General features: G+C 46.5%; 1 pseudogene; it reads right to left on the bottom strand.

Annotated features, from left to right (window-relative positions):
* Positions 1–2,673: 2,673 nt before the first annotated feature.
* The window catches only part of LOC141220975 (forkhead activin signal transducer 3-like), a 38,268-nt pseudogene continuing 17,076 nt past the window's right edge, over positions 2,674–23,865 (bottom strand).

The raw sequence follows: 23,865 nt of genomic DNA, 5'->3' as shown, positions 1-23,865 counted from the left end.
CCTTATACACAAGTCTTTACCCTGGAAAGGGTGTTCCTTAACCCCTTTCCGACCTGGTCAGTAATAGTACGCACCAGGTCGGGAAGGCCGGTTCAGCGGGGGCTCCGGCGGTGAGCCCGCACTGAAGCGAGCACATGTCAGCTGATTATTGGAATCGCAATCCACCCGCGGCTGTTAACATGTTAAATCTCTGACAGTGGCATTTAACTCGCGCTTCCGGGAGTCCTAAGCCCCGCCCATCAGTGACCCCGTCACGTGATCGCGGGTCACCAATGGGTGGGCATGACAACTCAGGGTCTGCAGCAGATGCCTGTGGTTGTCATGTCTCAATTGCTATGAGCGCCACCTAGTGGTCAGCGCTCATAGCAAGTGAGCATTTCTCCTGCATACAAGCGATCTGCTCATCGCTTGTATGCAGTAGAAGCAATCAGACAACTGCTGCTTCTAGTCTCCTCTGGAGACTATAGAAGCAAGCAGAAAGTGTAAAAAAAAAGTTTTTAAAAAATATATAAAAGTTTAAGTCACCCCCCTTTCGCCCCATTCAAAATAAAATATATATATATAAAAAAAAACACATACACAAATTTGTTATCGCCGCGTTCAGAATCGCCCGATCTATCAATATAAAAGAAGAATTAATACAATCAGTAAACGGCGTAACGAGAAAAAAATGTTAAACGCCAGAATTAAGTTTTTTTGGTCGCTACAACTTTGCAATAAAATGCAATAACGGGCGATCAAAACATCGGATCTACCCCAAAATGGTATCAATAAAAACGTCAGCCCGGCACGCAAAAAATAAGCCCTCACCTGGCCCCAGATCCCGAAAAATGGAGAAGCTAAGGGTCTTGGAAAATGGCGTCATTTTTTTGTTATTTTTAGCAAGCTTTGGATTTTTTTTCACCACTTAAATAAAAAAGAACCTATACATGTTTGGTGTCTATGAACTCGTAACGACCTGGAAAATAATGATGGCAGGTCAGTTTTAGCAATCTGTGAACGTGGTAAAAAAAGGACCCAAAAAACAACTGTGGAATTGCATTTTTTTTTGCAGTTTCACTGCACTTGGAATTTTTTTCCCATTTTCCAGCACACAATATGGTAAAACCAGTGATGGTGTTTAAAAGTACAACTCGTCCCGCAAAAAATAAGCCCTCACATGGCCATATTGAACAAAAATTAAAAAAGTTCTGGCTCTGGGAAGAAGGGGAGCAAAAAAGGAAAACACAAAAACAGAAAGACCCATGGTCGTTAAGGGGTTAACATATTTCACAGGAAAGCACTTTCGTTTTTGAACGTTTTATTGTGAGCCTGTAAAAGTGGCTTAATACCTCTGACCACGTTGTTGACAGCAGTGACCTGGGGGTCAGAAATGCTTCCTGGGGCGATCCCCATGCTGTCCCCATGTCATTTGAGCACTGTCACTATCGTTTTGGGCACTTTTTAGGCTTTCTACAGACTGCCGGGGGAGCCGCCGCAAAAATGTTCGGGTCTCCGATAGACTAACATTGGGCTCGTTGCTCGGCCCGAGCTTCGAGCACCCGAGCATTTTAGTGCTCGCCCATCACTACCCAACATGTCTGCCTGGCTGATAATCGACTTCTCCCTGCTGAATGAATGGAGCGGACGGGTCTGGATAATAAAACTGCCTTATCTGTAACACTTGATCCGTGTCCCCCGTGTCTGCACTGAGGGTGATAAGTCCTTCACTCTATCAATAAATCCGAGACCACCCAGGAGTGAATGCAGGTAATATAGTACTATAGTATTCTGTCTATCGGATGGAGAGAGAAAGACCTTAGAAAGATGGATGATGGATGGAGATGGAATAGATAGAAATATGTCGATAGATAGATAGATGTAATAGAGATAGATGTAATATAGCTAGATAGATATAATATATAGATAGATACGAGCCAAATATATAAATAGATATATAAATATGGATATGTAATAGATTGACATAGGATAGATCTTAGATAGATAGATAGATATGGGATAGATAGATAATAAATAGATAGATGATACATAGATCAATAGATAGATGGATATATAGATGTCCAAATATTTTTTTCTTAGATATATAGATGGATAGATAGATAGATGTAATATAGATAGAGATAGATGTAATAGATAGTTAGATGTAATAGATGTACATAGATATGGAATAGATATATAAATACGGATATGTAATGGATAGATATGGGATAGATAGATAGATAATAAATAGATATATATGGGATAGAGAATAGATAGATATATAAATGAATAGATAGACATAAAATTAAAGGTGAAAAAGTGGACTTTATTAACTCATACGTGCCACACCATATAAGCTAATGAAGTCCACTTTTTCACCTTTAATTTTTGGAGTGCTGCCTGCTTTTATTTTTATTTGTATTACAACTGGACAATTGTTTGGGAGGCTTTGCACCCATAGTTCTTTTTGACGGTGCTGATCCAAGTTTCTGGATAGATAGATAGATAGATAGATAGATAGATAGATAGATAGAGATACAACTACCCTACCTAATCTGGGTTCAGATCTTCAGTTCACTCAAAGCTTCCCTGAGAAATGTGGAGACCAGAAGATGGGCAGCGTGCTCTTTCTATTGAATACATATTGCGTTCTGTGTGCTCCCAGACATGAGCTGTCCGGTGCCGGTCTCCCGATCAGTCCGGTACCGGTCTCCCGAGCAGTCCGGTGCCGATCTCTCGAGCTGTCCGGTGCCGATCTCTCGAGCTGTCCGGTGCCGGTCTCCCGAGCTGTCCGGTGCCGGTCTCCCGAGCTGTCCGGTGCCGGTCTCCCGAGCTGTCCGGTGCCAGTCTCCCGAGCTGTCCGGTGCCGGTCTCCCGAGCTGTCCCGGTGCCGGTCTTCCAGTCCCTCCGAGCTGAGCACTTCTTGGAGGTTTCAAGAAACGGACATCCCCAATCTGCTTGAAATTAAACATAAAATATAAAATTTTCAGCACAAATGTTTAGTTAATCTATAAGGGCAGAATTCACATCCTCTTCCTGTTGCTGCAATTTAGGCACTTTTGTATGGATATATGTTTGTTTAGATACCATAGGAGCTATTGATATAGTAGTCACCATGTTTTTTTCTCTGTATGATGTTTTAAAAAAAAATTCCAAAACTAATTTCGTCTCTGAGATGAGAAAAATGTAAAATAATTAAGAGACCTCAGAATTTATTTATAATTATAATTTTCATAAACATGAATATATAGATATAAATCTACATGTATATACAGTACAGACCAAAAGTTTGGACACACCTTCTCATTTAAAGATTTTTCTGTATTTTCATGACTTTGAAAACTGTACATTCACACTGAAGGCATCAAAACTATGAATTAACACATGTGGAATTATATACTTAACAAAAAAGTGTGAAACAACTGAAAATATGTCTTATATTCTAGGTTCTTCACAGTAGCCACCTTTTGCTTTGATGACTGCTTTGCACAATCTTGGCATTCTCTTGATGAGCTTCAAGAGGTAGTCACCGGAAATGGTTTTCACTTCACAGGTGTGCCCTGTCAGGTTTAATAAGTGGGATTTCTTGCCTTATAAATGGGGTTGGGACCATCAGTTGTGTTGTGCAGAAGTCAGGTGGATACACAGCTGATAGTCCTACTGAAAGACTGTTAGAATTTGTATCATGGCAGGAAAAAAGCAGCTAAGTAAAGAAAAACGAGTGGCCATCATTACTTTAAGAAATGAAGGTCAGTCAGTCTGAAAAATTGGGCAAACTTTGAATGTGTCCCCAAGTGCAGTTGCAAAAGCCATCAAGCGCTACAAAGAAACTGGCTCACATGAGGACCGCCCCAGGAAAGGAAGACCAAGAGTCACCTCTGCTTCTGAGGATAAGTTTATCGGAGTCACCAGCCTCAGAAATCGCAGGTTAACAGCAGCTCAGATTAGAGACCAGGTCAATGTCACACAGAGTTCTAGCAGCAGACACATCTCTACAACAACTGTTAAGAGAAGACTTTGTGCTGCAGGCCTTCATGGAAAAATAGCTGCTAGGTAACCACTGCTAAGGACAGGCAACAAGCAGAAGAGACTTGTTTTGGCTAAAGAACACAAGGAATGGACATTAGACCAGTAGAAATATGTGCTTTGGTCTGATGAGTCCAAATTTGAGATCTTTGGTTCCAACCACCGTGTCTTTGTGCGACGCAGAAAAGGTGAACGGATGGACTCTACATGCCTGGTTCCCACCGTGAAGCATGGAGGAGGAGGTGTGATGGTGTGGGGGTGCTTTGCTGATGACACTGGGGATTTATTCAAAATTGAAGGCATACTGAACCAGCATGGCTACCACAGCATCTTGCAGCGGCATGCTATTCCATCCGGTTTGTGTTTAGTTGGACCATCATTTATTTTTCAACAGGACAATGACCCCAACACATCTCCAGGCTGTGTAAGGGCTATTTGACCAAGAAGGAGAGTGATGGGGTGCTACGCCAGATGACCTGGCCTCCACAGTCACCAGACCTGAACCCAATCGAGATGGTTTGGGGTGAGCTAGACCACAGAGTGAAGGCAAAAGGGCAAACAAGTGCTAAGCATCTCTGGGAACTCCTTCAAGATTGTTGGAAGACCATTTCCGGTGACTACCTCTTGAAGCTCATCAAGAGAATGCCAAGAGTGTGCAAAGAAGTCATCAAAGCAAAAGGTGGCTACTTTGAAGAACCTAGAATATAAGACATATTTTCAGTTGTTTCACACTTTTTTGTTAAGTATATAATTCCACATGTGGTAATTCATAGTTTTGATGCCTTCAGTGTAAATGTAACAAGAGGGGATTGTAGGGAGAGAAAATAGGAAGCGCAGGCTTCTAAGTGTAGTAGTTAGATTCCAAGGGTATATACTCAGTATAAATCCACTCACCTATTTGGTATCTTGAGGTAAAGCATGTAAATCCAATCAGTGGATCACTCCATTCCTCTTTCCATTCAGTTTGCTGCAGAAATCTGGGAGCTGATGAGAGCACTGGACAGAGCTTTCATAGGCAATACCACTTTGTAAATGTTTTTTCCCAGCAATATGCGCTCCTGAAGTATGATGATGGAACTTGATATTCACATTCAAAGAATTTTTATTTCAAACTAAAATACAACCGGTTTCGACTTCTTTGAGTCTTCCTCAGGTATAACATCATGCATATAAACAGATCTATCTACACACATTTTATAGCAGATATCCTTGCTTGTCATTTTGGGTGGAGACTGAAAGATCTGTTTTTCAGACACACCCAGATACTCAGATATGCAGGATTTTGCACTCTGAGGAATCTAACAAAACCCATATACTAAATGACTTTCATACAGTTTAAAAAAAAAAAAAAATTTTACACACAAATTTTTTCTTTTTTTTCTCCTTTCCTTCCTTCCTTCACACAGAAAGTATTTTCTTTTCTAAAAACACTATAAATATAATTATAATTTTACCATATATAAAATGTCTTCTAAAAAAGAAAATACTTTCTGTGTGAAGGAAGGAAGGAAAGGAGAAAAAAAAGAAAAAATTTGTGTGTAAAATTTTTTTTTTTTTTTAAACTGTATGAAAGTCATTTAGTATATGGGTTTTGTTAGATTCCTCAGAGTGCAAAATCCTGCATATCTGAGTATCTGGGTGTGTCTGAAAAACAGATCTTTCAGTCTCCACCCAAAATGACAAGCAGGGATATCTGCTATAAAATGTGTGTAGATAGATCTGTTTATATGCATGATGTTATACCTGAGGAAGACTCAAAGAAGTCGAAACCGGTTGTATTTTAGTTTGAAATAAAAATTCTTTGAATCCGAATATCAAGTTCCATCATCATACTTCAGTGTAAATGTACAATTTTCATAGTCATGAAAATACAGAAAAATCTTTAAATGAGAAGATGTGTCCAAACTTTTGGTCTGTACTGTATATATTTTTTTTTCCACATTTAGATAAAGCAATACATTTTGTTTAACACAATTTATGCCAAATAAATGTTCTTGTTTGTTCCCAGCTTTTAATCTGTCGTTTTCTCCCAATTCACAGAATATAGGATTCATCGGGATTTCCTGATTGATCAGTTCTTTAATAGCCTCAATGATTCTTTCTAATAAATTATAAATCTTTGGTCATTTCCAGACAAAATTGATAAATTCTGCAAAAAGGAATAATCTGAAAAGCCTCACTGTGTGAATGGAGCTGCAGAGCCAGAAACGTGTCAGATCACAATGATCTTTAATCCTTGGATATCCCTTTTTTTAACCAGATGAAATAAAAATGAAGTTTTCTCTACGGATGTGCTGATCCAGTTTTCCTTTGGATAAATTCTGACTATTCCTGGCCACATTTAGGACAAACTTTTTTTTAACTATATTAAAGTTTGTGAATTAAGAAACTGGATTAAACAATGAGAACATTGTAATATCCGATTAGATTTTCTTTAAAAAAATTTGTCTAATGACACTTTTACATAAATTTCCCATTTAATTTATTTTACTATAAAATGTATATGTTTCTATCCCTGACACAGGGAAGTTGTAGTAGAGGCTGGAGATATTGGAGTGTAACCGAAGAACAATCCTATCGCTCAGTTTCCCCCAGATATGTTTAATTTGTAAATCGCTGTATAATCCAGAATTATGGATATAAACCCCTTTGTGCCCCATGATATATTACTTCATGATGAGGGTATGTTGAGGGCGCAGGAGCTGGTACTGTCTGCGTTATATAACTGACACCTGCTTCTAACCGCAGCGATCAGAGCCAGGTCCGATCAGAGCCAGGTCCGATCAGAGCCAGGTCCGATCAGAGCCAGGTCCGATCAGAGCCAGGTCCGATCAGAGCCAGGTCCGATCAGTGCCAGGTCCGATCAGAGCCAGGTCCGATCGCTGCTCTTAACTGTCACTGTCATTTTAAGAGTAAAGCGTCGTAAACAAGATGGGGCCATTCAGACGTCCATTGTTCTTCCTGCGGGGTGAACTATTGCAGTATAGAGACAAATCGACCAAATCATTGTAGCGTCAAGTCAGCAAGAGAGCAAAAAAATAAAAAGTAGACATAATAATAATAATCTTTATTTATATAGCGCCAACATATTCAGCAGCGCTTTACAATTCAGAGGTTCATATTCAACAATCATAAGTAACATAGCTAAAGATAATACAATATTTAAAGCAAAAATAATGACGACCCTGCTCGTAAGAGCTTACAATCTACAATGAGGTGGGGGTGACACAAAGTACAATGACTTATATACAATGATGGTCCAGCCATCTTGAGGGGATGAGGGATAGATAAAGGCTGCATGAGCTCATCCCCAGCCAGTATCTGTAGTGCTTTTGGGTTCGGTGGAGACTTATGTTTGGAGAAATAAGGGACGGGCTGTAAGAATATAAAAGGACTTCGATTAGGGAACGTGATAGGCCGCCCTAGACATTTATTTTAACCTCTTTCCCCATTTAACCCCTTACCGCTGAAGCTTGCTTTCACCTTCCTGACCAGGCCATATTTTTTCATTTTGATCAGAGTCACTTTATGTGGTAATAACTCCAAAATGCTTCAACATATCTCAGTGATTGAGACCATTGTTTTGTGACACATTGTAGTTCATATTGGTGACAAAATTAGGTCAATTTGTTTTGCGTTTATTTATGAAAAAATTGGAAATTTGATGAATTTTAAAAAACTTATCAATTTTCAAACATTTCTATTTTATGCCCTTAAAAGAGATGGCCTTACCACTAAACAATACTCCTTCCTTCCTTCCTTTCCTTCCTTCCTTTCTTTTTCAGACTTTTTTTTAAGGAATATAGAAGGGTTTAAATTTAGTAGCAATTTTTCATTTTTCCAACAAATGTACAAAACCTATTTTATTAGAGACCATTTCACATTGGACCTTTAAGGGTTCGAATGTAAAAATACTACTTTTTGGCACAATAGGGGCTTTGCCAATATGACATGGTACTTCCGAACCATTCCAGCAAAACTTGAACTCCAATATGGCGCTTCTTCCCTTCTGAGCTTTGCACTGTCTCGGAAAGGTAGTTTTTGATGACATATGGGGTACTGGCGTACTCAGGAGAAGTTGCATAACAAATTCTACTGTTCATTTTCTCCTATTGGCCCTTTTTAAAAATTAAAAACTTGGGCCAAAGCAACATTTTAGTAGAAAAAAAAGTTAGTTTTCCATTTACTAAGCCTAATGTTATATAATTCTGTTAATCGCCTGTAGTAGTTCTCCACCGCATATGGGGTATTGGTCTTCTCAGGAGAAAGTGCACAATAAATTGTACAGTACATTTTCTCCTGTTACATTTCAGAAAATTAACAATTTTGGCAAAACCAACATATTCGCAGGAAAAATTTATTTTTTCATTTTCACGACTCAATGTTATAAAATTCTGTGAAGCACCTGTGGGTTTAAGATGCTCACCACACCTCTAGATAAGTTCCTTGAGGGGTGTAGTTTTCAAAATGGGGTCACTTCTGAGGGGTTTCCATTATTTAGGCACATCAGGGGCTCTGCAAACACGACATGGCATCCGCTATTGATTGCAGTCAAATGAAGCTGCGTCCCTTCCGAGCCCCATCGTGCCACCAATCAGCAGTTTTCCACCACATTTGGGGTATTGTTGCAGTCAGGAGAAATTGAACAACAAATTATACTGTCCATTTTCTCATGTGTCCCTTCTGAAAGTGCAAAATTTGATGCTAAATCAAAATTTTTGTGGGAAAAAGTTAAAGTTCCATTTTTTTTTTCACATTGCTTTAATTCCTGTGAATCACCTGAAGGATTAATTAACCTATTGAATGTTTTTTTGAGCACTTTAAGGGGTGCAGCTTTAAAAATGGTGTCACTTTTGGGTATTTTCTGTCATATAGGCCCTTCAAGGTGACTTCAAATGTGATGTGGTCCTTAAAAAATAGTTTTTGTAAATTTTGTTGGAAAATTGAGAAATTGCTGATCAAATTTTAATCCTTCTAACTTCGTAACAAAAAATTAAGTTTAAAAAATGATGCAAGTGTGAAGTAGTCATGTGAGAAATGTTAATTATTTACTATTTTGTGTGTTATAACTATCTGGTTTAAGGGCATAAAAACTAAAATTTTGAAAATTGCTAAGTTTTCCCAAAAGTCAGATTTTTTTTCACAAATAAATGTTAAAAATATCGGCCTAAATTTACCACTACCATACAGTACAATGTGTTGTGAAAAAAACATTCTCAGAATCACTGGGATATGTTGAAGTGTTCCAGAGTTATTACTACATAAAGTGGCCAGGAAGGTGAAAGCAGGCTTGGGGGTGAAGGGGTTAAGAGGCTAAATGTTAGGCGTCGGTCTGGTGCTGGATTCGAAATGGGTTCAGGACCTTCTGTGGTCTCCCATTCTGGTCCAGCCAGGGCTGATGCTGCTCAGCATCACCGTCAGCCTCAACACCTAGCTGGTCCGCGAGCACTGTTTATTTCCCAGGTAGCTGTGCCTAGCAATGTTAAGCCTGGGTTGCAGAGGGAGACAGGGCTTGTGGAATCTAAGGCCAGGATTTGCCGCACTGAGCATGTTTTTTGACCTGGCGGATCATGATTGGTGGGTTGGCACCCACCTGATCCGGTGACCTGGCACCGCCTGATTGGTCCACGGGTAACGTCACCAATAGCGCGTCGGTGGGCAGGGCTTAGTCTTTAAAAGGCCTGCCCACAAACATGGCGATGCGCTCAGATCATTTGAGCAAGTGATGCCGTTGTGTGGACAATTCTGTTCCACGTGCTCCCTAGCTGTTCACTCCGTGACCTGCCGATGCCAGAGTTCGCTCGGCTAATTAGCACAGGTCGCTTAGGCAGGTTAGCTCCATAGAGGCAGGTAGCTTCGTCTAGCAGCCTGGCTCAGCCAAAGGGGTCGCCTATCACCCCGAGCAGCCTGCAGACGTCCTGTGCACGGCTAAGGCCTGTCCGTCATGTGGAGTTGAACCCTTCAGTCCAGTAGCACGCCGGCTGGGGGCACGTGTACCCGTTGGCGTAGTCACACACGCATCCTAGCTCCGCCACTGTAGTCCCTGTGCTGTAACAGAACTACAGATAGTTTTTCTCTGCCTATCTCTCGGGCAGCTAACGGAGATAGAGCATACCGCTATACCCGTTCCTGTGTGGAGAAACAAGGAAGGGTTTAATATTTAAGTTGTCGCTTTCCTTTCCACCCGGAAAGTGTTCGGCAGCAGTCCTCCAGGCTGCATTGCGGACCCCAGGGTTGGTTGCCTTCCATTAAATTAAAGTTGTTTGCAACCACCCTCCTAACAGTATCTGAGCGCCAGGGTCTTGCCGAACATGGCCAACAGTCAACAACTGCAACGTTATATACAGCAACTGGAGACCAGACTTAGAACTCTGGAACAAACTGCTCCAGTCTCTGATATCACTGCAGTAGCTTCCCAGGCGGCTACTCTAGCAGCCAATATCATTAACTCGGCTGCGGTGAATACTGCAACCACTGCAAGTGCCCCATTATCCCGGTTTGCTCTCCCGGAGAAATTTTCTGAGGATAGTAAACTTTGCAGGGGTTTTATTAATGTATGTTCCATTCATTTGGAGATGATGGAGGCACGGTTCCCCTCCAAAAGAGCCAAAGTGGGATATATCATCTCATTGCTTTCCCACAGGGCTCTGGAGTGGGCTACTCCTCTATGGGAGCGGAACGACCCGGTTGTAGTAAATGCTGGTCTTTTCCTTAAGACCCTAAAAAGTGTTTTCCTGGGTCCTCAGGTCACGCATGATACGGCTCTTAAGCTCCTTGCGTTGTTCCAGGGTCCGGCCACCGCCAGTCACTATGCCGTCCAGTTCAGAACCTTAGCGGCTGAACTGGATTGGTCTGAGCAGTCGCTTATTCCGGTGTTCTGGAAGGGTCTGGCCGGGCATATTAAAGATGCTTTATCTACCAGAGAGATTCCAACCTCTCTGGAGGAGTTAATATCTCTCGCTGACCGTATTGACTTGCGTCATGCAGAACACAGGTTAGAGCTAGAGGTTGGCAGACCTCAGTATCTGTTGGCACCAGGCGTCTTTAGATCCAAACCCAAGACTCTCGACCCGGAGCCTGAGGCTATGGATATATCCTGGACTGAGTCTAGTCCCTCTCGTTCCCGACCTGCACATCTCTTGGAGCACCCCGTAAATAAGGGTTCCAAGCAGTCGGTAAAACGAGTAGGTCTTACCACCGTTGGTGGAGGTATATTAAATTCCGAGTCTTCTTCCTCCAAGTTATCATATGATGTGACATTGTCCTTTGGTAAATCCGCAGTTACTGCCAAGGCTGGGGTGGACTCTGGTGCTGAGGGCAATTTTTATCATCTTCATTTGCCCAGAGGCATGCCATCCCTATTGAGCTACTCTCTACTCCAATGAACATTAGTGTTGCCAATGGTTCACTCCTGGATGTGCAAATCACCCATCAGTCGATCCCTCTCACCATGTCATTTCCTCAGGGTCACCGGGAGGTTATTTCTTTTCTTATTATTCCCGGTGGATTAGACGAGGTGTTATTGAGTCTCCCCTGGTTACATTGTCATACTCCACACATTGACTGGAATACAGGGAGAATTTCTTCCTGGAGTGAGAATTGTGCATCTCAGTGTTTGGTCAAAGTCACCCAGAGGGTAGTCTCTGAGCCTCCTATCATTGCAACATCCAGTACAGATTCCTTGTCTGTTACCAGGACCCGGGTCTTGTCAGATTATGTCGCAAAGAACTCTCAGGAAGAGAGGGTGGCTGCAGTGTCCTCCAACCCGGTTCCGTCGGGGAGGACGTTTGTTTCCCCTAATCTACGGAGTATGGTGCTCTCCTGGGCTCATGACCCTAAAACCGGAGCTCACCTGGGGGTCAAACGTACCACTAAGTGCCTTCAACGGTCCTATTGGTGGCCCCGGTGGCGCCAGGATGTCAAGGACTTTGTTCTCGCGTGTCCCGTCTGTGCGAGAGATAAATCTTTCCGCCAGGGACCGGCGGGTCCTCTCCCTCTGTCGACCGTGAAGGATCCCACACATAGAGAACCGGTTGTCACCTCTTGCCATCCTGCTTCCCTCCCTAAAAAAGGGTATCCTGTACACCGGAGGGGTCACAGTTTCGTGAATCCTCTCTGTGACCCGATGGACCACATCCTTGCTCCCTGGCTCATGGAGGAAAATGAGCGTCAAGTGGAGGGGGATAATGTTAGGCGTCGGTCTGGTGCTGGATTCGAAATGGGTCCAGGACCTTCTATGGTCTCCCATTTTGGTCCAGCCAGGGCTGATGCTGCTCAGCATCGCCATCAGCCTCAACGCCTAGCTGGTCCGCGAGCACTGTTTATTTCCCAGGCAGCTGTGCCTAGCAATGTTAAGCCTGGGTTGCAGAGGGAGACAGGGCTTGTGGAATCAAAGGCCAGGATTTGCCGCACTGAGCATGTCCGTGACCTGGCGGATCATGATTGGTGGGTTGGCACCCACCTGACCCGGTGACCTGGCACCGCCTGATTGGTCCATGGGTAACGTCACCAATGGCGCGTCGGTGGGCAGGGCTTAGTCTTTAAAAGGCCCGCCCACAAACATGGCGACGCGCTCAGATCATTTGAGCAAGTGATGCCGTTGTGTGGACAACTCTGTTCCACGTGCTCCCTAGCTGTTCACTCCGTGACCTGCCGATGCCAGAGTTCGCTCGGCTAATTAGCACAGGTCGCTTAGGCAGGTTAGCTCCATAGAGGCAGGTAGCTTCGTCCAGCAGCCTGGCTCAGCCAAAGGGGTCGCCTATCACCCGAGCAGCCTGCAGACGTCCTGTGCATGGCTAAGGCCTGTCCGTCACGTGGAGTTGAACCCTTCAGTCCGGTAGCACGCCGGCTGGGGGCACGTGTACCCGTTGGCGTAGTCACACACGCATCCTAGCGCCGCCACTGTAGTCCCTGTGCTGTAACAGACCTACAGATAGTTTTTCTCTGCCTATCTCTCGTGCAGCTAACGGAGATAGAGCGTACCGCTATACCCGTTCCTGTGTGGAGAAACACGGAAGGGTTTAATATTTAAGTTGTCGCTTTCCTTTCCACCCGGAAAGTGTTCGGCAGCAGTCCTCCAGGCTACATTGCGGACCCCGGGGTCGGTTGCGTTCCATTAAATTAAAGTTGTTTGCAACCGCCCTCCTAACACTAAACATATTTTATCTTTATTTTAGTGTTTTCAACCCCAACTAACTTTTTAAGCCCTGGGAGATTGTTTTTTCTTTTACCAATGTGCTTTTTCCTTCTCTCGAGCCATAATTTTTCTTCATTTATATGCCGTCGTAGCCGAATGAGGCTCGTTTGATACAAGTTGTAGTTTGGGTTTTGTTCTTACGGCGTACATTACATGTTGATGGAGCAGTTTAAGGGAAATTGTTTAAACATCAAAATTATATATCTACTGACACCACTTTGGAGCACATGCAAGATTTTGAACAATTTCTGCAGTGACCAAAAATTGACAGTTCTGTAGTTTAGATCTTGTTTCCCGTTTTGGTGTTCACAATTTGGGGTGAATATTTGAATAATTAGTTCAGGCAATTACACACACTACATGTGGACTAAGGTTTGCTGCCCGCATCCAATAAGCGTATATGGCCGAAAATGATACACAATAGAGCACATTATGACTTCGTCTGCATCATTATAGTCAACATCCTGAATCTAGTTTTGCAGGGGTTCGGACCTAAGTCTTGACGGAGCCACTCACAATAGTTGTAAACTGTAAACCCAGGCTTAGGGGAGGTGCACCAACCGAAAAATTTCAAATCTGGGGATTCAATTTATTTTTTTAACTTATGGGTTATATAGTTTAATATCTTGATTAGTGATGGGCAAGCACTAAAATGCTTGCGTGCTCGATGCTCGGGTCGAGCAAAATGGAATGCTCGGGTGCTCAACTCGAACAACGAGCCCAATGTAAGTCTATGGGAAACACAAGCATTTTCCAGTTGGCTCCCCCCGGTGGTCTGCAGAGGGCCTAAAAATTGCCCAAATCGATGGGAACGGTGCTCAAATGACATGGGAACAGCATGGGGAAGTCCCCTGGAAGCATTTCTGACTCCCAGGTCACTGCTGTCAACAACGTTGTCAGAGTATTACGCCACTTTTACAGACTCACAATAAAACATACAAAACTATCCCAGAACTTTGACAGTGTCCCCCTACCTCTGCTGGATGGGAGTTGTGTCTCTCTCGCCTGTACTCCTTGGTTGTCCAACGAACTGTGACCTCTGCCGCCGGCATTTTCTGATGGGAATTTTTTTAATAATTCCGCAACAAGGGCCTTCTGGTACTGCCCCATTTTAGTAGACCTGTCCGCCTCGGGTATAAGAAATAGAATGTTCTTCTTGTAGCGTGGGTCTAGAAGTGTCATCAACCAGTAATGACTGTCAGTAAAATTTGGAGAACGTGAGGGTCACAGAAAAGGCAGCGTAACATAAACTCAGCCATGTCTGCCAGACTGCTAACAGGCAAAACTTCCATGTCCTCACCAAGAGGACAACTGACCATGCTCTCCTCCTCCTCTTCCCTGTCCTCAGGCTATCCACGCTGAACAGATGGTATGACCCCTGTGCAGGTTGTACCATCTATCGCGCATGAAGCTAGCTCCTCCTCCTCTTTCTCATTGTCACCCAATCCACATTGGGATGAAATGAGGCTGGGCTGTGTGTAATCACCCTGTATGGTTCCTTGCTCCATCTCATCGTGCACTGCCTGCAATGCATCCTCTTTTATTGTGAGCAGAGAGCGTTTCAGAAGTCAGAGAAGTGGGATGGTGACGCCGCTCACCATCTTGGTGGAGTCCTCAAAATTTTGAAGCATGGTACATATGTCTGACATCCATGTCCACTCCTGAGGTCTTATGTGTGGAGTCTGAACTGAATACCAACGGCCTTGTTGATGCTGGTACTCAATAACTGCCCTCTTCTGCTCACAAATCCTTCCCAACATCTGCAATGTAGAGTTACAACGCGTGGGGACATCACACATCAGTCGGTGAGCTGGAAGCTGCAAACGCTGCTGCAACACAGCAAGGGTGACGGAAGCTGTAGCCCACTTCCGAAAATGAGCTGACAGGTGGCGTACTTTGACGGGCAGATCTGGCAACTCGGGGTTCAGTGGTTTTAGCCCTAGATCTGCCTTTTCTTTCAGAGCTGTCCACAACTCTTCAGCGTTTTGTTGGGTTTGTCACCTAAGCATATTAGCTTCAGCACAGCCTATTGCCGCTTGGCCGAGGCCGTCCTTCCAGCTTGCGACTGATGTGGTCATTTCAGAGATGGATGCTGAAGAGGAGGAGGTTCAGGAGCTGTACAATGTGGGGGTAATCCTGTTTGACCTAGGGCCCGCAATCCTCAGCGTCGGGAGGAAAGGTTCGGTCACAAGGCTCGACTGGGTCCCGGCTTCCACTATGTTAACCCAGTGTGCCATCAGTGAGATTTACCGTCCCTGCCCACAAGCACATGTCCATGGTTAGGTGAACTTTCCCAGTAACTGCGTTCTTGAGGGCACGGCTAATGTTGTGGGACACGTGCTCGTGTAATGCTGGGACAGCATACCGGGAGAAATAGTGGTGACTGGGGACCTGAGTACTGAGGTAGGGCCACTGCCATCAGGTTGCGGAAAGCTTCCGTCTCCGCGAGCCTAAAAGGCAAAAATTTCGAGCACAAGCAGTCGCAAAATGTATAAATTTAGTAGTGTGGCCTGTGGGGCATTAGCTGAGTATTTGCGCTTGTGTTCCAAGGACTGGGGTAGGGACAACTGACCGCTGGGGCAAAAACGTGGACGTGCTTGATGATGGTGCTAGTTGATAGTGTGCAACAACAGGTGCAGGACAGGAAGCATCTTCGCATGCACCATGGACAGAGGATTGGCTTGCACGCACAACAGCGGAAGAAGCAGTGGTGCCACCTGCAGACACTGTTCTTGGACTCTGAGGTTTGGCCCACTTAGGTGCTTTGCTGCCATGTGCCTGATCATGCTGGTGGTGGTCAGTCTGGTAGTTTTTCTACCCCTGCTGATCCTGGCCTGGCAGGTGGTGCAAATGGCCTTTTTAAAGAAACAACCATACCGGGGAAGACCTATCAGTTGTACTGGCAACTTCCGTCGTGTTGATGTTACGGGGAGCGGTTGCCCGCCTTCTGTCTGCGGCCACCACACTGCTTCTTCCTACCTGTTGTGATGCTATGCCTCCCTCCCCGTTTTGTTCTGCTGTCGTTACTCTGTATGTCCCCCTGCCAGGTTGGGTCAGTTACTATATCATCCACCACCTCGTCTTCCACTTCTGCACCCTGGTCCTCCTCCTGACTTTCTTTCAATTGTGCCTCATCATCGTCTACCTCTTGTGACAGTTTCCCACCGTCGCCTTCGTGTGACTGTGGCTGCTCAAATATTTGGGCATCGCTACATGCGATCTCCTTTTGCCCCACTTCAAGTTGACCGAGAGAGACCCGAATCTATAAATTGAAAATTGAACAGCTCTTTGGATTGTCCAAGTGTGGGCTCAGTTGTCTCCGGGCACTCGGCATGGTGGGAGGAAGGAGGATCAGGGTGAGGAATATGCAGTCCAGACTCACAGCTACTGAGACTTGACCGTGTGGAAGACAGGGTGGTGGTGGTGGTGGTGGCTAAGTGACTGGGAGCATTATGTGCTATCCAAGCAATAACCTTTTCACACTGCTCTGTGTTCAATAGTGGTGTTCTGCGGTCCCCTATTAATTGGGACAGGAAGGTTGAGTGAGAAGATGTGGGTGTTTGTTGTGGCACAATTTCAGCTAGCCCACGGCCTCGTCCTCGTCTTCTGCATGCACCATCATCACCATCACGTCCAATTCCTGGTCTCTTGCCACGCGCCTTGCCCATTTTAAATGGAGGACAATATTTTCCACATTCACTGCAAATGGCTGGATTTGAACCGCAGTGATATGTGATACGTGTATCGGAAAACCACAGTTTTAAATACCTGGCCTGTAGGTAACTATTTTTAGCAGCCAACTGGTGTCAATAACTTCGCTAATACACTGCACCGAAATTTCAATGGAGGCCAGAAATGGCAGAATTTACAGCGCACTTATATGTGATCCGTGTGACGGACAAACACAGTTTTAGATAGCTGGCCTGTAGGTACTATTTTTAACAGTAACCTTGTGTCTATAACTTTGCTAACACACTGCAACAAAATTTCAATGGAGGCCAGAAATGGCAGAATTTTCAGCACACATATGTGATCTGTATGACAGACAAACCATAGTTTTAAATAGAAGGATTTTTAGCGCTGTTATATGGAAATGATCTGGCTGTATTCTGCAGTGCCATCAAGCAAATGGAGCAGAAAAACGGTGTTCTCTGGATTGCTTTTTAAGCATATAATCAGGATTAAGATCCAAAAAAAAATTATTCCTGACCCCTGATACCTGGGGCTATTTCTAGAAATATCTGTAAAAGCACCAGCAGCAGACAGAACTGGAACTCTATTTTATTCTAAAAGTATAAAACAAACCATAAATAAATACTATACAAAGAACAAAAACACAAAACCCCAACAAAACACAACCCAAAGGAAACCCCAACAATTATAATGTCCAGTATACATAAAGCAAAAATGTCCCGCATAAAACATAAAATGTCCAGCATAAAACATAAAATGTCCATACTTCCACAAAAATCCTTATTCCCCCCAGCAAGGGAAGACCTTAACCTCATTTTTTTTTTTTACCCAGAAAAACCCCTTCCAACATTCACTCTCATTCATACCTATACATTTATAATTAACACCCCAAAGAAAATAACAAACTGGCCCACTGCCAAAAACTTAAAGAAAAAGGCCACCTGGCCGAAAACTTAAGACACAGCAAACTTTTTTTTTTTGTTTTTTTTTTTTGTTTTTTTCCCCACCACCATTTTTTAAAACACCCAAGGTCCCACGAAAGTCTGTGGCCTTATCACAGCAAGAACACATAACGGGTCCTTTTCCCCGCATCCCGTAGGACGTCCATTTTCCCTAAACCCCTCCCCCCACCCCCCCCTGAAACCTCCCACCCAACCTACACTAAACCCCCCCGCGCGCAAAACCACATACATAAAATACACAAAACTATACATGTATATACACTACACAACATAACCAAAGCAATAAACACAACATAACAATAATAACAACTGACCATAGCCATGAACCAAAAGTCAGACCCAAGTTCAGTGCTTGCAAGCCCTATATTCGGGTTTCCAATACCGTAAAACAAAAAACTATAATGTGAGGGGAGCAGCCCACCACCAGGAAACTGGAGACTACCGAGGCTCTCACCCTAATCTAACACACAACACCCTATCCCTCTCTAATAAAGAAAAAGGAAAAAACTGTCCCTACCACCCTACCAATCTTTCCCTACCTGTCCCTCACTGACCCTCACTACCAACCTAATGCTAACTACCTATCCCTGAAGACTGTCCCTGTCTGTTCCTCCCTGTCCCTACACATCTATCTGACCCTACAAATAAATATAAAATATAGAAAGGGAATAAACTAACCCTATCACAGACACACATACCCTAACTCTCCCTAGGGCACACTAAATGAGAACCCCCTCCATAGAAGGGAAGCCCTCCCTGCACCCAGCCTCTCAGACTCCAGCGAGCGCACTTTTGCCAGGTCACCCAGGATGTTCCTAATCACCCCTTCCCGAGGGAGGGCTTTCTGCTGGGTGGACACTAAACACCGTGCGTTCCACGTGTAAAACCTAGTCACTAAGCTAACTAAGAAAACTGTGCCCCGATCTCGGCCACCAAGGGACCTGAATGCCCCATAGGCCCACTCCGCATAGGAAAGGCCTGCCAGCCTAGGCCAGCCAATGGAAGCACCCACCCTACTGTAGACTTCTGTATTAAAGGGACACTGAAGCAGGAAGTGCTCCATGCTTTCAAGCATGCCACCACACTCCTCGCGGGAAAATCCCGGTCATCAGAGTTCCTGTACTTCAGGTTGCCCCTCACATACAGTCTCCCATGGAAGCAGCGCCAAGTCAAGTCCCAAAACTTCAAGGGGATCCGCTTATAGTTTAATAACCCGAGCCCTACCTCCAGATCCCGGCTTGGGCAATCCTTGAGCGCCAGGGGCTTCTGGAAGTGGGTCAACAGAACTCTATTGTCAAGTAACCTCCTTGACAAGGTTCTGATCTCCCACACTCCCAGATCACCTTCACAACCAGGGTAACATAAGCCGGTAGATGCCCATGAGGCGTGCGAAGGTCCTTCACCCGCCCTCCTGTCTCCCATTCCTGGAAGAAAGGCCGAAACCACCCCCTACAGGAGAATACCCACGGAGGAGCCCTCTCTAACCAGAGGTTGGTGATTTTTGCCTTAAGAAAGGTGTTTACTAGAAACACCACTGGGTTGACCATACCCAACCCTCCTAGTCTCCTCGTGCGGTACGTGACCTCCCTCTTTATTAGGTTCAGCCTATTCCCCCATAATAGTTGGAAGAACAGGCTGTAGACCCGTGTCCAAAGAGGTTCTGGCAAGATGCAGACGCTGCCCAGGTATATTAATAAAGGGAGCAAATACCCCTTGGCCAGGTTAACCCTTTCCCTCAGGGTCAAGGACCAACCCTTCCACTGATCCACCTTCTGGGCGGCAATCTTAAGTCTGCCCTCCCAGTTTTGCTGGGGATAGTCCCCTGGGCCGAAACTGATGCCTAAAATTTTTGCTGTGGCCTGAGGCCCTGGAAGGGTGTCCGGGAGATCAAAACTTGGATCTCCCCCTCCCAGTCAGAGACTCTCACACTTTTCCCGGTTGATCATGGACCCAGATGCCACAGAGTAGCGCTCAACCTCAGACATGACCCAGTCTGCCTCCTCTCTCGAGGATGCAAAAAGGGAAACGTCGGCGTACGCCACTACCCTCAAGGTAGTCTCTGGCTCCGCCCGGTCCATCCCGACTCCCACCAACGGTCCGCGTTCCACTCTCCTTAAAAAGGGGTCGATCGCGAACATGTATAACAGTGGGCTCAGAGGACAGCCCTGGCGGACACCAGACTTCACCTCAAAAGGGGGTCCGACCCAACCGTTCACAAGCGGAAAAGTCTCTGCCCCATTGTATAATACTCTCAATCAATCAATAAACCTCCCTGGCAGACCGTACCTCAGAAGGACGGACCAGAGGTACTCATGGTTAACCCGGTCAAAGGCCTTCGCCTGATCTAAGGACAGCAAGTACCCCTTCCAGTGACCTGCCCTGCTCTGCTCCACTGCCTCCCGGACACCGAGCACAGCACTAAGAGTACTGCGGCTTGGAACAGAGCAGTGCTGGGCCCCCAAAAGGAGCCGGGGTGAAAACTTCACCAACCGATTAAAAAGCACCTTTGCCAGAACCTTTCGGTCCGTATTGAGAAGCGCTATGGGACGCCAATTGTCAATACGGGACGAGTCTTTACCCTTCGACAGAATAATCAGGGCCGACTCTTTTTGAAGAGAGGGGTCATCCCCTGGCTCAGGGATGGTTTCAGCCAGGAAAGCCGACATCTCATCCCGATCTGGATCCCTCCTTCCCAAGAGGTGCGAGTAGAAGGATCTGACCACCTCCAGGATCCCTGATTTGGATCTGTTCAGGGAACCCGTACTGTCGATCAGTCCTGTTACCATCTTGCAACTCACTGACATCCTGCAGTTCCTGTAGGGGTCGGGCGAGCGGTACCTCCCGAAATCCCTCTCAAAAACTAAGGATGTGTGCCTATCATACTGGCACTCCCTGAGCAAGGCCTTCACCCTTGAGATTTCCTCACGGTCCCCTCCAGTCGAGACGAGCTGCTCGAGTTTCCTCCCCAGCTCCCGATACAGGCGGTACCTGTTCAGGCCTCTGAGGCTCGAGAGCTGACGGAAGAACCCCGCAACCCTTCTTTTGAAGATCTCCCACCACTCAGACTTACTGCTACAGAGACCCAAGAGAGGTACCTGGCCCTGAAGAAATTCCTCAAAGGATTGTCTTACATCCGCCTCTTCCAACAGGGACGAATTCAGCTTCCATAGGCCTCTCCCTATCCGGGGAGTCTCAGTAACATTCAAGGAAAAGAAAATGAAACAGTGACCGGAGAATTCCACCTCAACAGCGGACACTGCAGAAGAGACGGCTTCCTCCTTTAAAAAAAACCTATCTATCCTAGACCTACAACTACCCCTATGAAAGGTGAAACCCCCGTGACCTGGGGTGTGCCGGATGTGGACATCCACCAGGCGAGCTTCGCTTGCTATGCTATTAAGAGTATTACTATCAAAAGCCAGCCTTCGGTCTCCGGGGCCTCCCCTATCACGGGATCTAGTTATAGTATTAAAGTCCCCACCGAAGACCACCTGCCGGCTGGTAAAAAGATAGGGCTTGATCTTCAGGAAGAGACATTTACGGTCCCACTTTGACTGTGGACCATAGATGTTAATGAGCCGGAGCTCCTGTCCCCCCATGGAGACGTCAAGGACCAAGCACCTCCCCATTTCTACCTCGATCACCCGTCTGCATTCCACCGAAGCGGCCTTAAAAAGGACCGCTACCCCGCTATACAGCTCGGCCACAAGAGACCAGTATGAGGGCCCGCACCTCCACTCCCTCCTTGCTTTGTAAATGGCCCCCATGTCCGTTAGTCTGGTCTCCTGCAAAAATAAAATGTCAGCCTCAACTCGGTTGAAAAAATCAAAGGCCATAAATCTGGCCGTATCTGACTTTATACTGGCGACATTAATCGACGCCAGAGTCAACGGGGTAGGTTCCGCCATCATGGGTGATTGAGTTAGATGCCCTTCTTTTTACCGTACCCCCAGATTTTCTCCTCTCACCTTCAGAGGAGGAGCCAGACTCTCCCCTCCTCTTTAGTGACACCGAGGTGTCCAAGGTTGTTGACACCTCCTTCCCAGTACTGGGTTCCTCACCCCTGGACCCCGGGGCAGTCCCCCCCCCAGAAGAAAGTGAACCCACCGGAGGACGGACCTCGCCGCTCCCTGAAGGCACCTCAGATGTTACCGCCGGTCCCTCACCCCCGACCTCCGACACAGCAGAGTCATCGAGGACATGGAACCGGTTGGAGAGGGGGTTCAGAGGGGAGCCGGTGAGCCCTTCCGTAGGCACCTTAGCGGCCAATGGGGGGCTTTAGATGTTTTTGCCCCTTTTCGGTTCCTCCTCCAACTCTTACCGGCCTTACTGTCACCTGATTTTTTAGGCTGTTCCACCACCTCCTCGTCCAGACTTTCATACTGGGAGGAATCATCAGAAGCAGCCACCTCCTCCCTCTCCATCCTCCTGATCTCCTCGTTCACCGCCTCCTCCCCCAGGGCCTCAGAGGCTCCGGCTGCCGCTTCTGGGGTGGGGACAGACATCACCCCAGTCGCCTGAGGCTTATCCTGCCCCCTACCCTCACGGCGCCTCACCTGTTGCCACTGGTGGGCAGATGAACTGGCCTCGCCTTCCCTCACTGGCCCCTCAGCTCCTCTCCCGCCCCCATCTCCAGCTCCAGCAGAGGATGCACCACCGGGGACCCCCCCACGGCTCTCCCCTGCCTGAGCAGAGATGGTGTTAGAAACGGAGCGGGGGCAGCGGCTATACGGGTGACCTAGGTCACCACACAGATGACACCTAATGTCACCACAGGCCGCGGCAAGATGACCTACCCCGCCACACAAGGCACATTTCTGCACCTTGCAGCCCGTGCTGAAGTGACGGGGATCACCGCACCTGTGGCAGACCTTCGGTTGCCCCTGGTAGAAGATCAGGATCCTGTCCCTCCCCAGAAATGCTGAGGAAGGGATGTGGGTGACAGTACCACCTGAGACCTTCAACCTCATCATGAAGGTCCAGCCCCCTGACCAAATACCAAACTCGTCCCTGTTTTTCTTTGGGACGTCCGTGACCTCCCCATAGCGAGAAAGCCACGTCACGATGTCAATGCCAGAGAGTGACTCGTTATTGGTTAGAACGGTCACTCTCTTTACTCCGTTCTGGCGAGACACCGCCTGCATGGCAAAGTCTCGCCAGCCGGGCTCCCCCTTCACCAGTTCAAAATTCGACCAGAAAAGCTCTAGGCCCTCCGGTCGAGCAAAGCTGATGTCGAAGATGGGGGTACCAAAAGGATGGATCAGGGCAAAGATGTCAGTTGCCCTGAAGTTCATCTTCAGGAGGAGCTCCACGACCCTCGCTCTTGGCGGGCACGCTTCACTGCCCCTCCACGGAAGACGGACTACATTCCTCCTGGCCACCCCCTGCCCGGCTGTCGGGAGAGACCACACTGTCTCCCCCTCCCTTTTATCTTGGAAGGCGGCCAGGCCGTGTCTATCCAGCCAAAAGGCCAGGTCCACCTCTCTTCCCTCTACCTGGATCGTCCGTTCTCCCTTTTTGAGGGCCTCCAGGAAACGGCGCCGCAAGTCACCATCCCTGAGGTCCAGAGGTGAGGAAGCCCCCCTAGAAGACCTCGAGGCCCCGGCTACTACCCCCGCAAAACTCCGGGGACCAGCAGCCGGGGGGGTAGATGGACCAGCCCCGTCCCCACTCCCCCCACTACCCACAGACATACCATTCTTACCTCCTGCAACCGACACACCAGCACTCGTATCCTCAACCACAGCCACATTCATACCCACGCCATCTGCATCCATGTCAACAGTCACCCCACTCCCACTCACATGCACACTGGGGTCACAATTTTTCATTTTCTGCAAACGTTTTTTTCCTGCAGTTTTTTCACTGCTGCCACCTGCTGGCAGCACCTTCCCTGCCGGGGGGTTTTGGGAGCCAGTTGCTGCTGGCAGTTTTGCCGGCGCCCCTGCCCCAGATAAGCCCACGGGCACAGGGGACACCGACAGGCAGGCACCATCTCTGCTGTCTGTT

The sequence above is a fragment of the Phyllobates terribilis genome, unplaced genomic scaffold (genome assembly GCF_046119375.1).
Source record: "Phyllobates terribilis strain yellow unplaced genomic scaffold, ASM4611937v1 Scaffold_305__1_contigs__length_2280687, whole genome shotgun sequence".
In the NCBI taxonomy this organism is placed as follows: domain Eukaryota; kingdom Metazoa; phylum Chordata; class Amphibia; order Anura; family Dendrobatidae; genus Phyllobates; species Phyllobates terribilis.
This window is presented reverse-complemented; position numbering and strand designations above follow the sequence as displayed.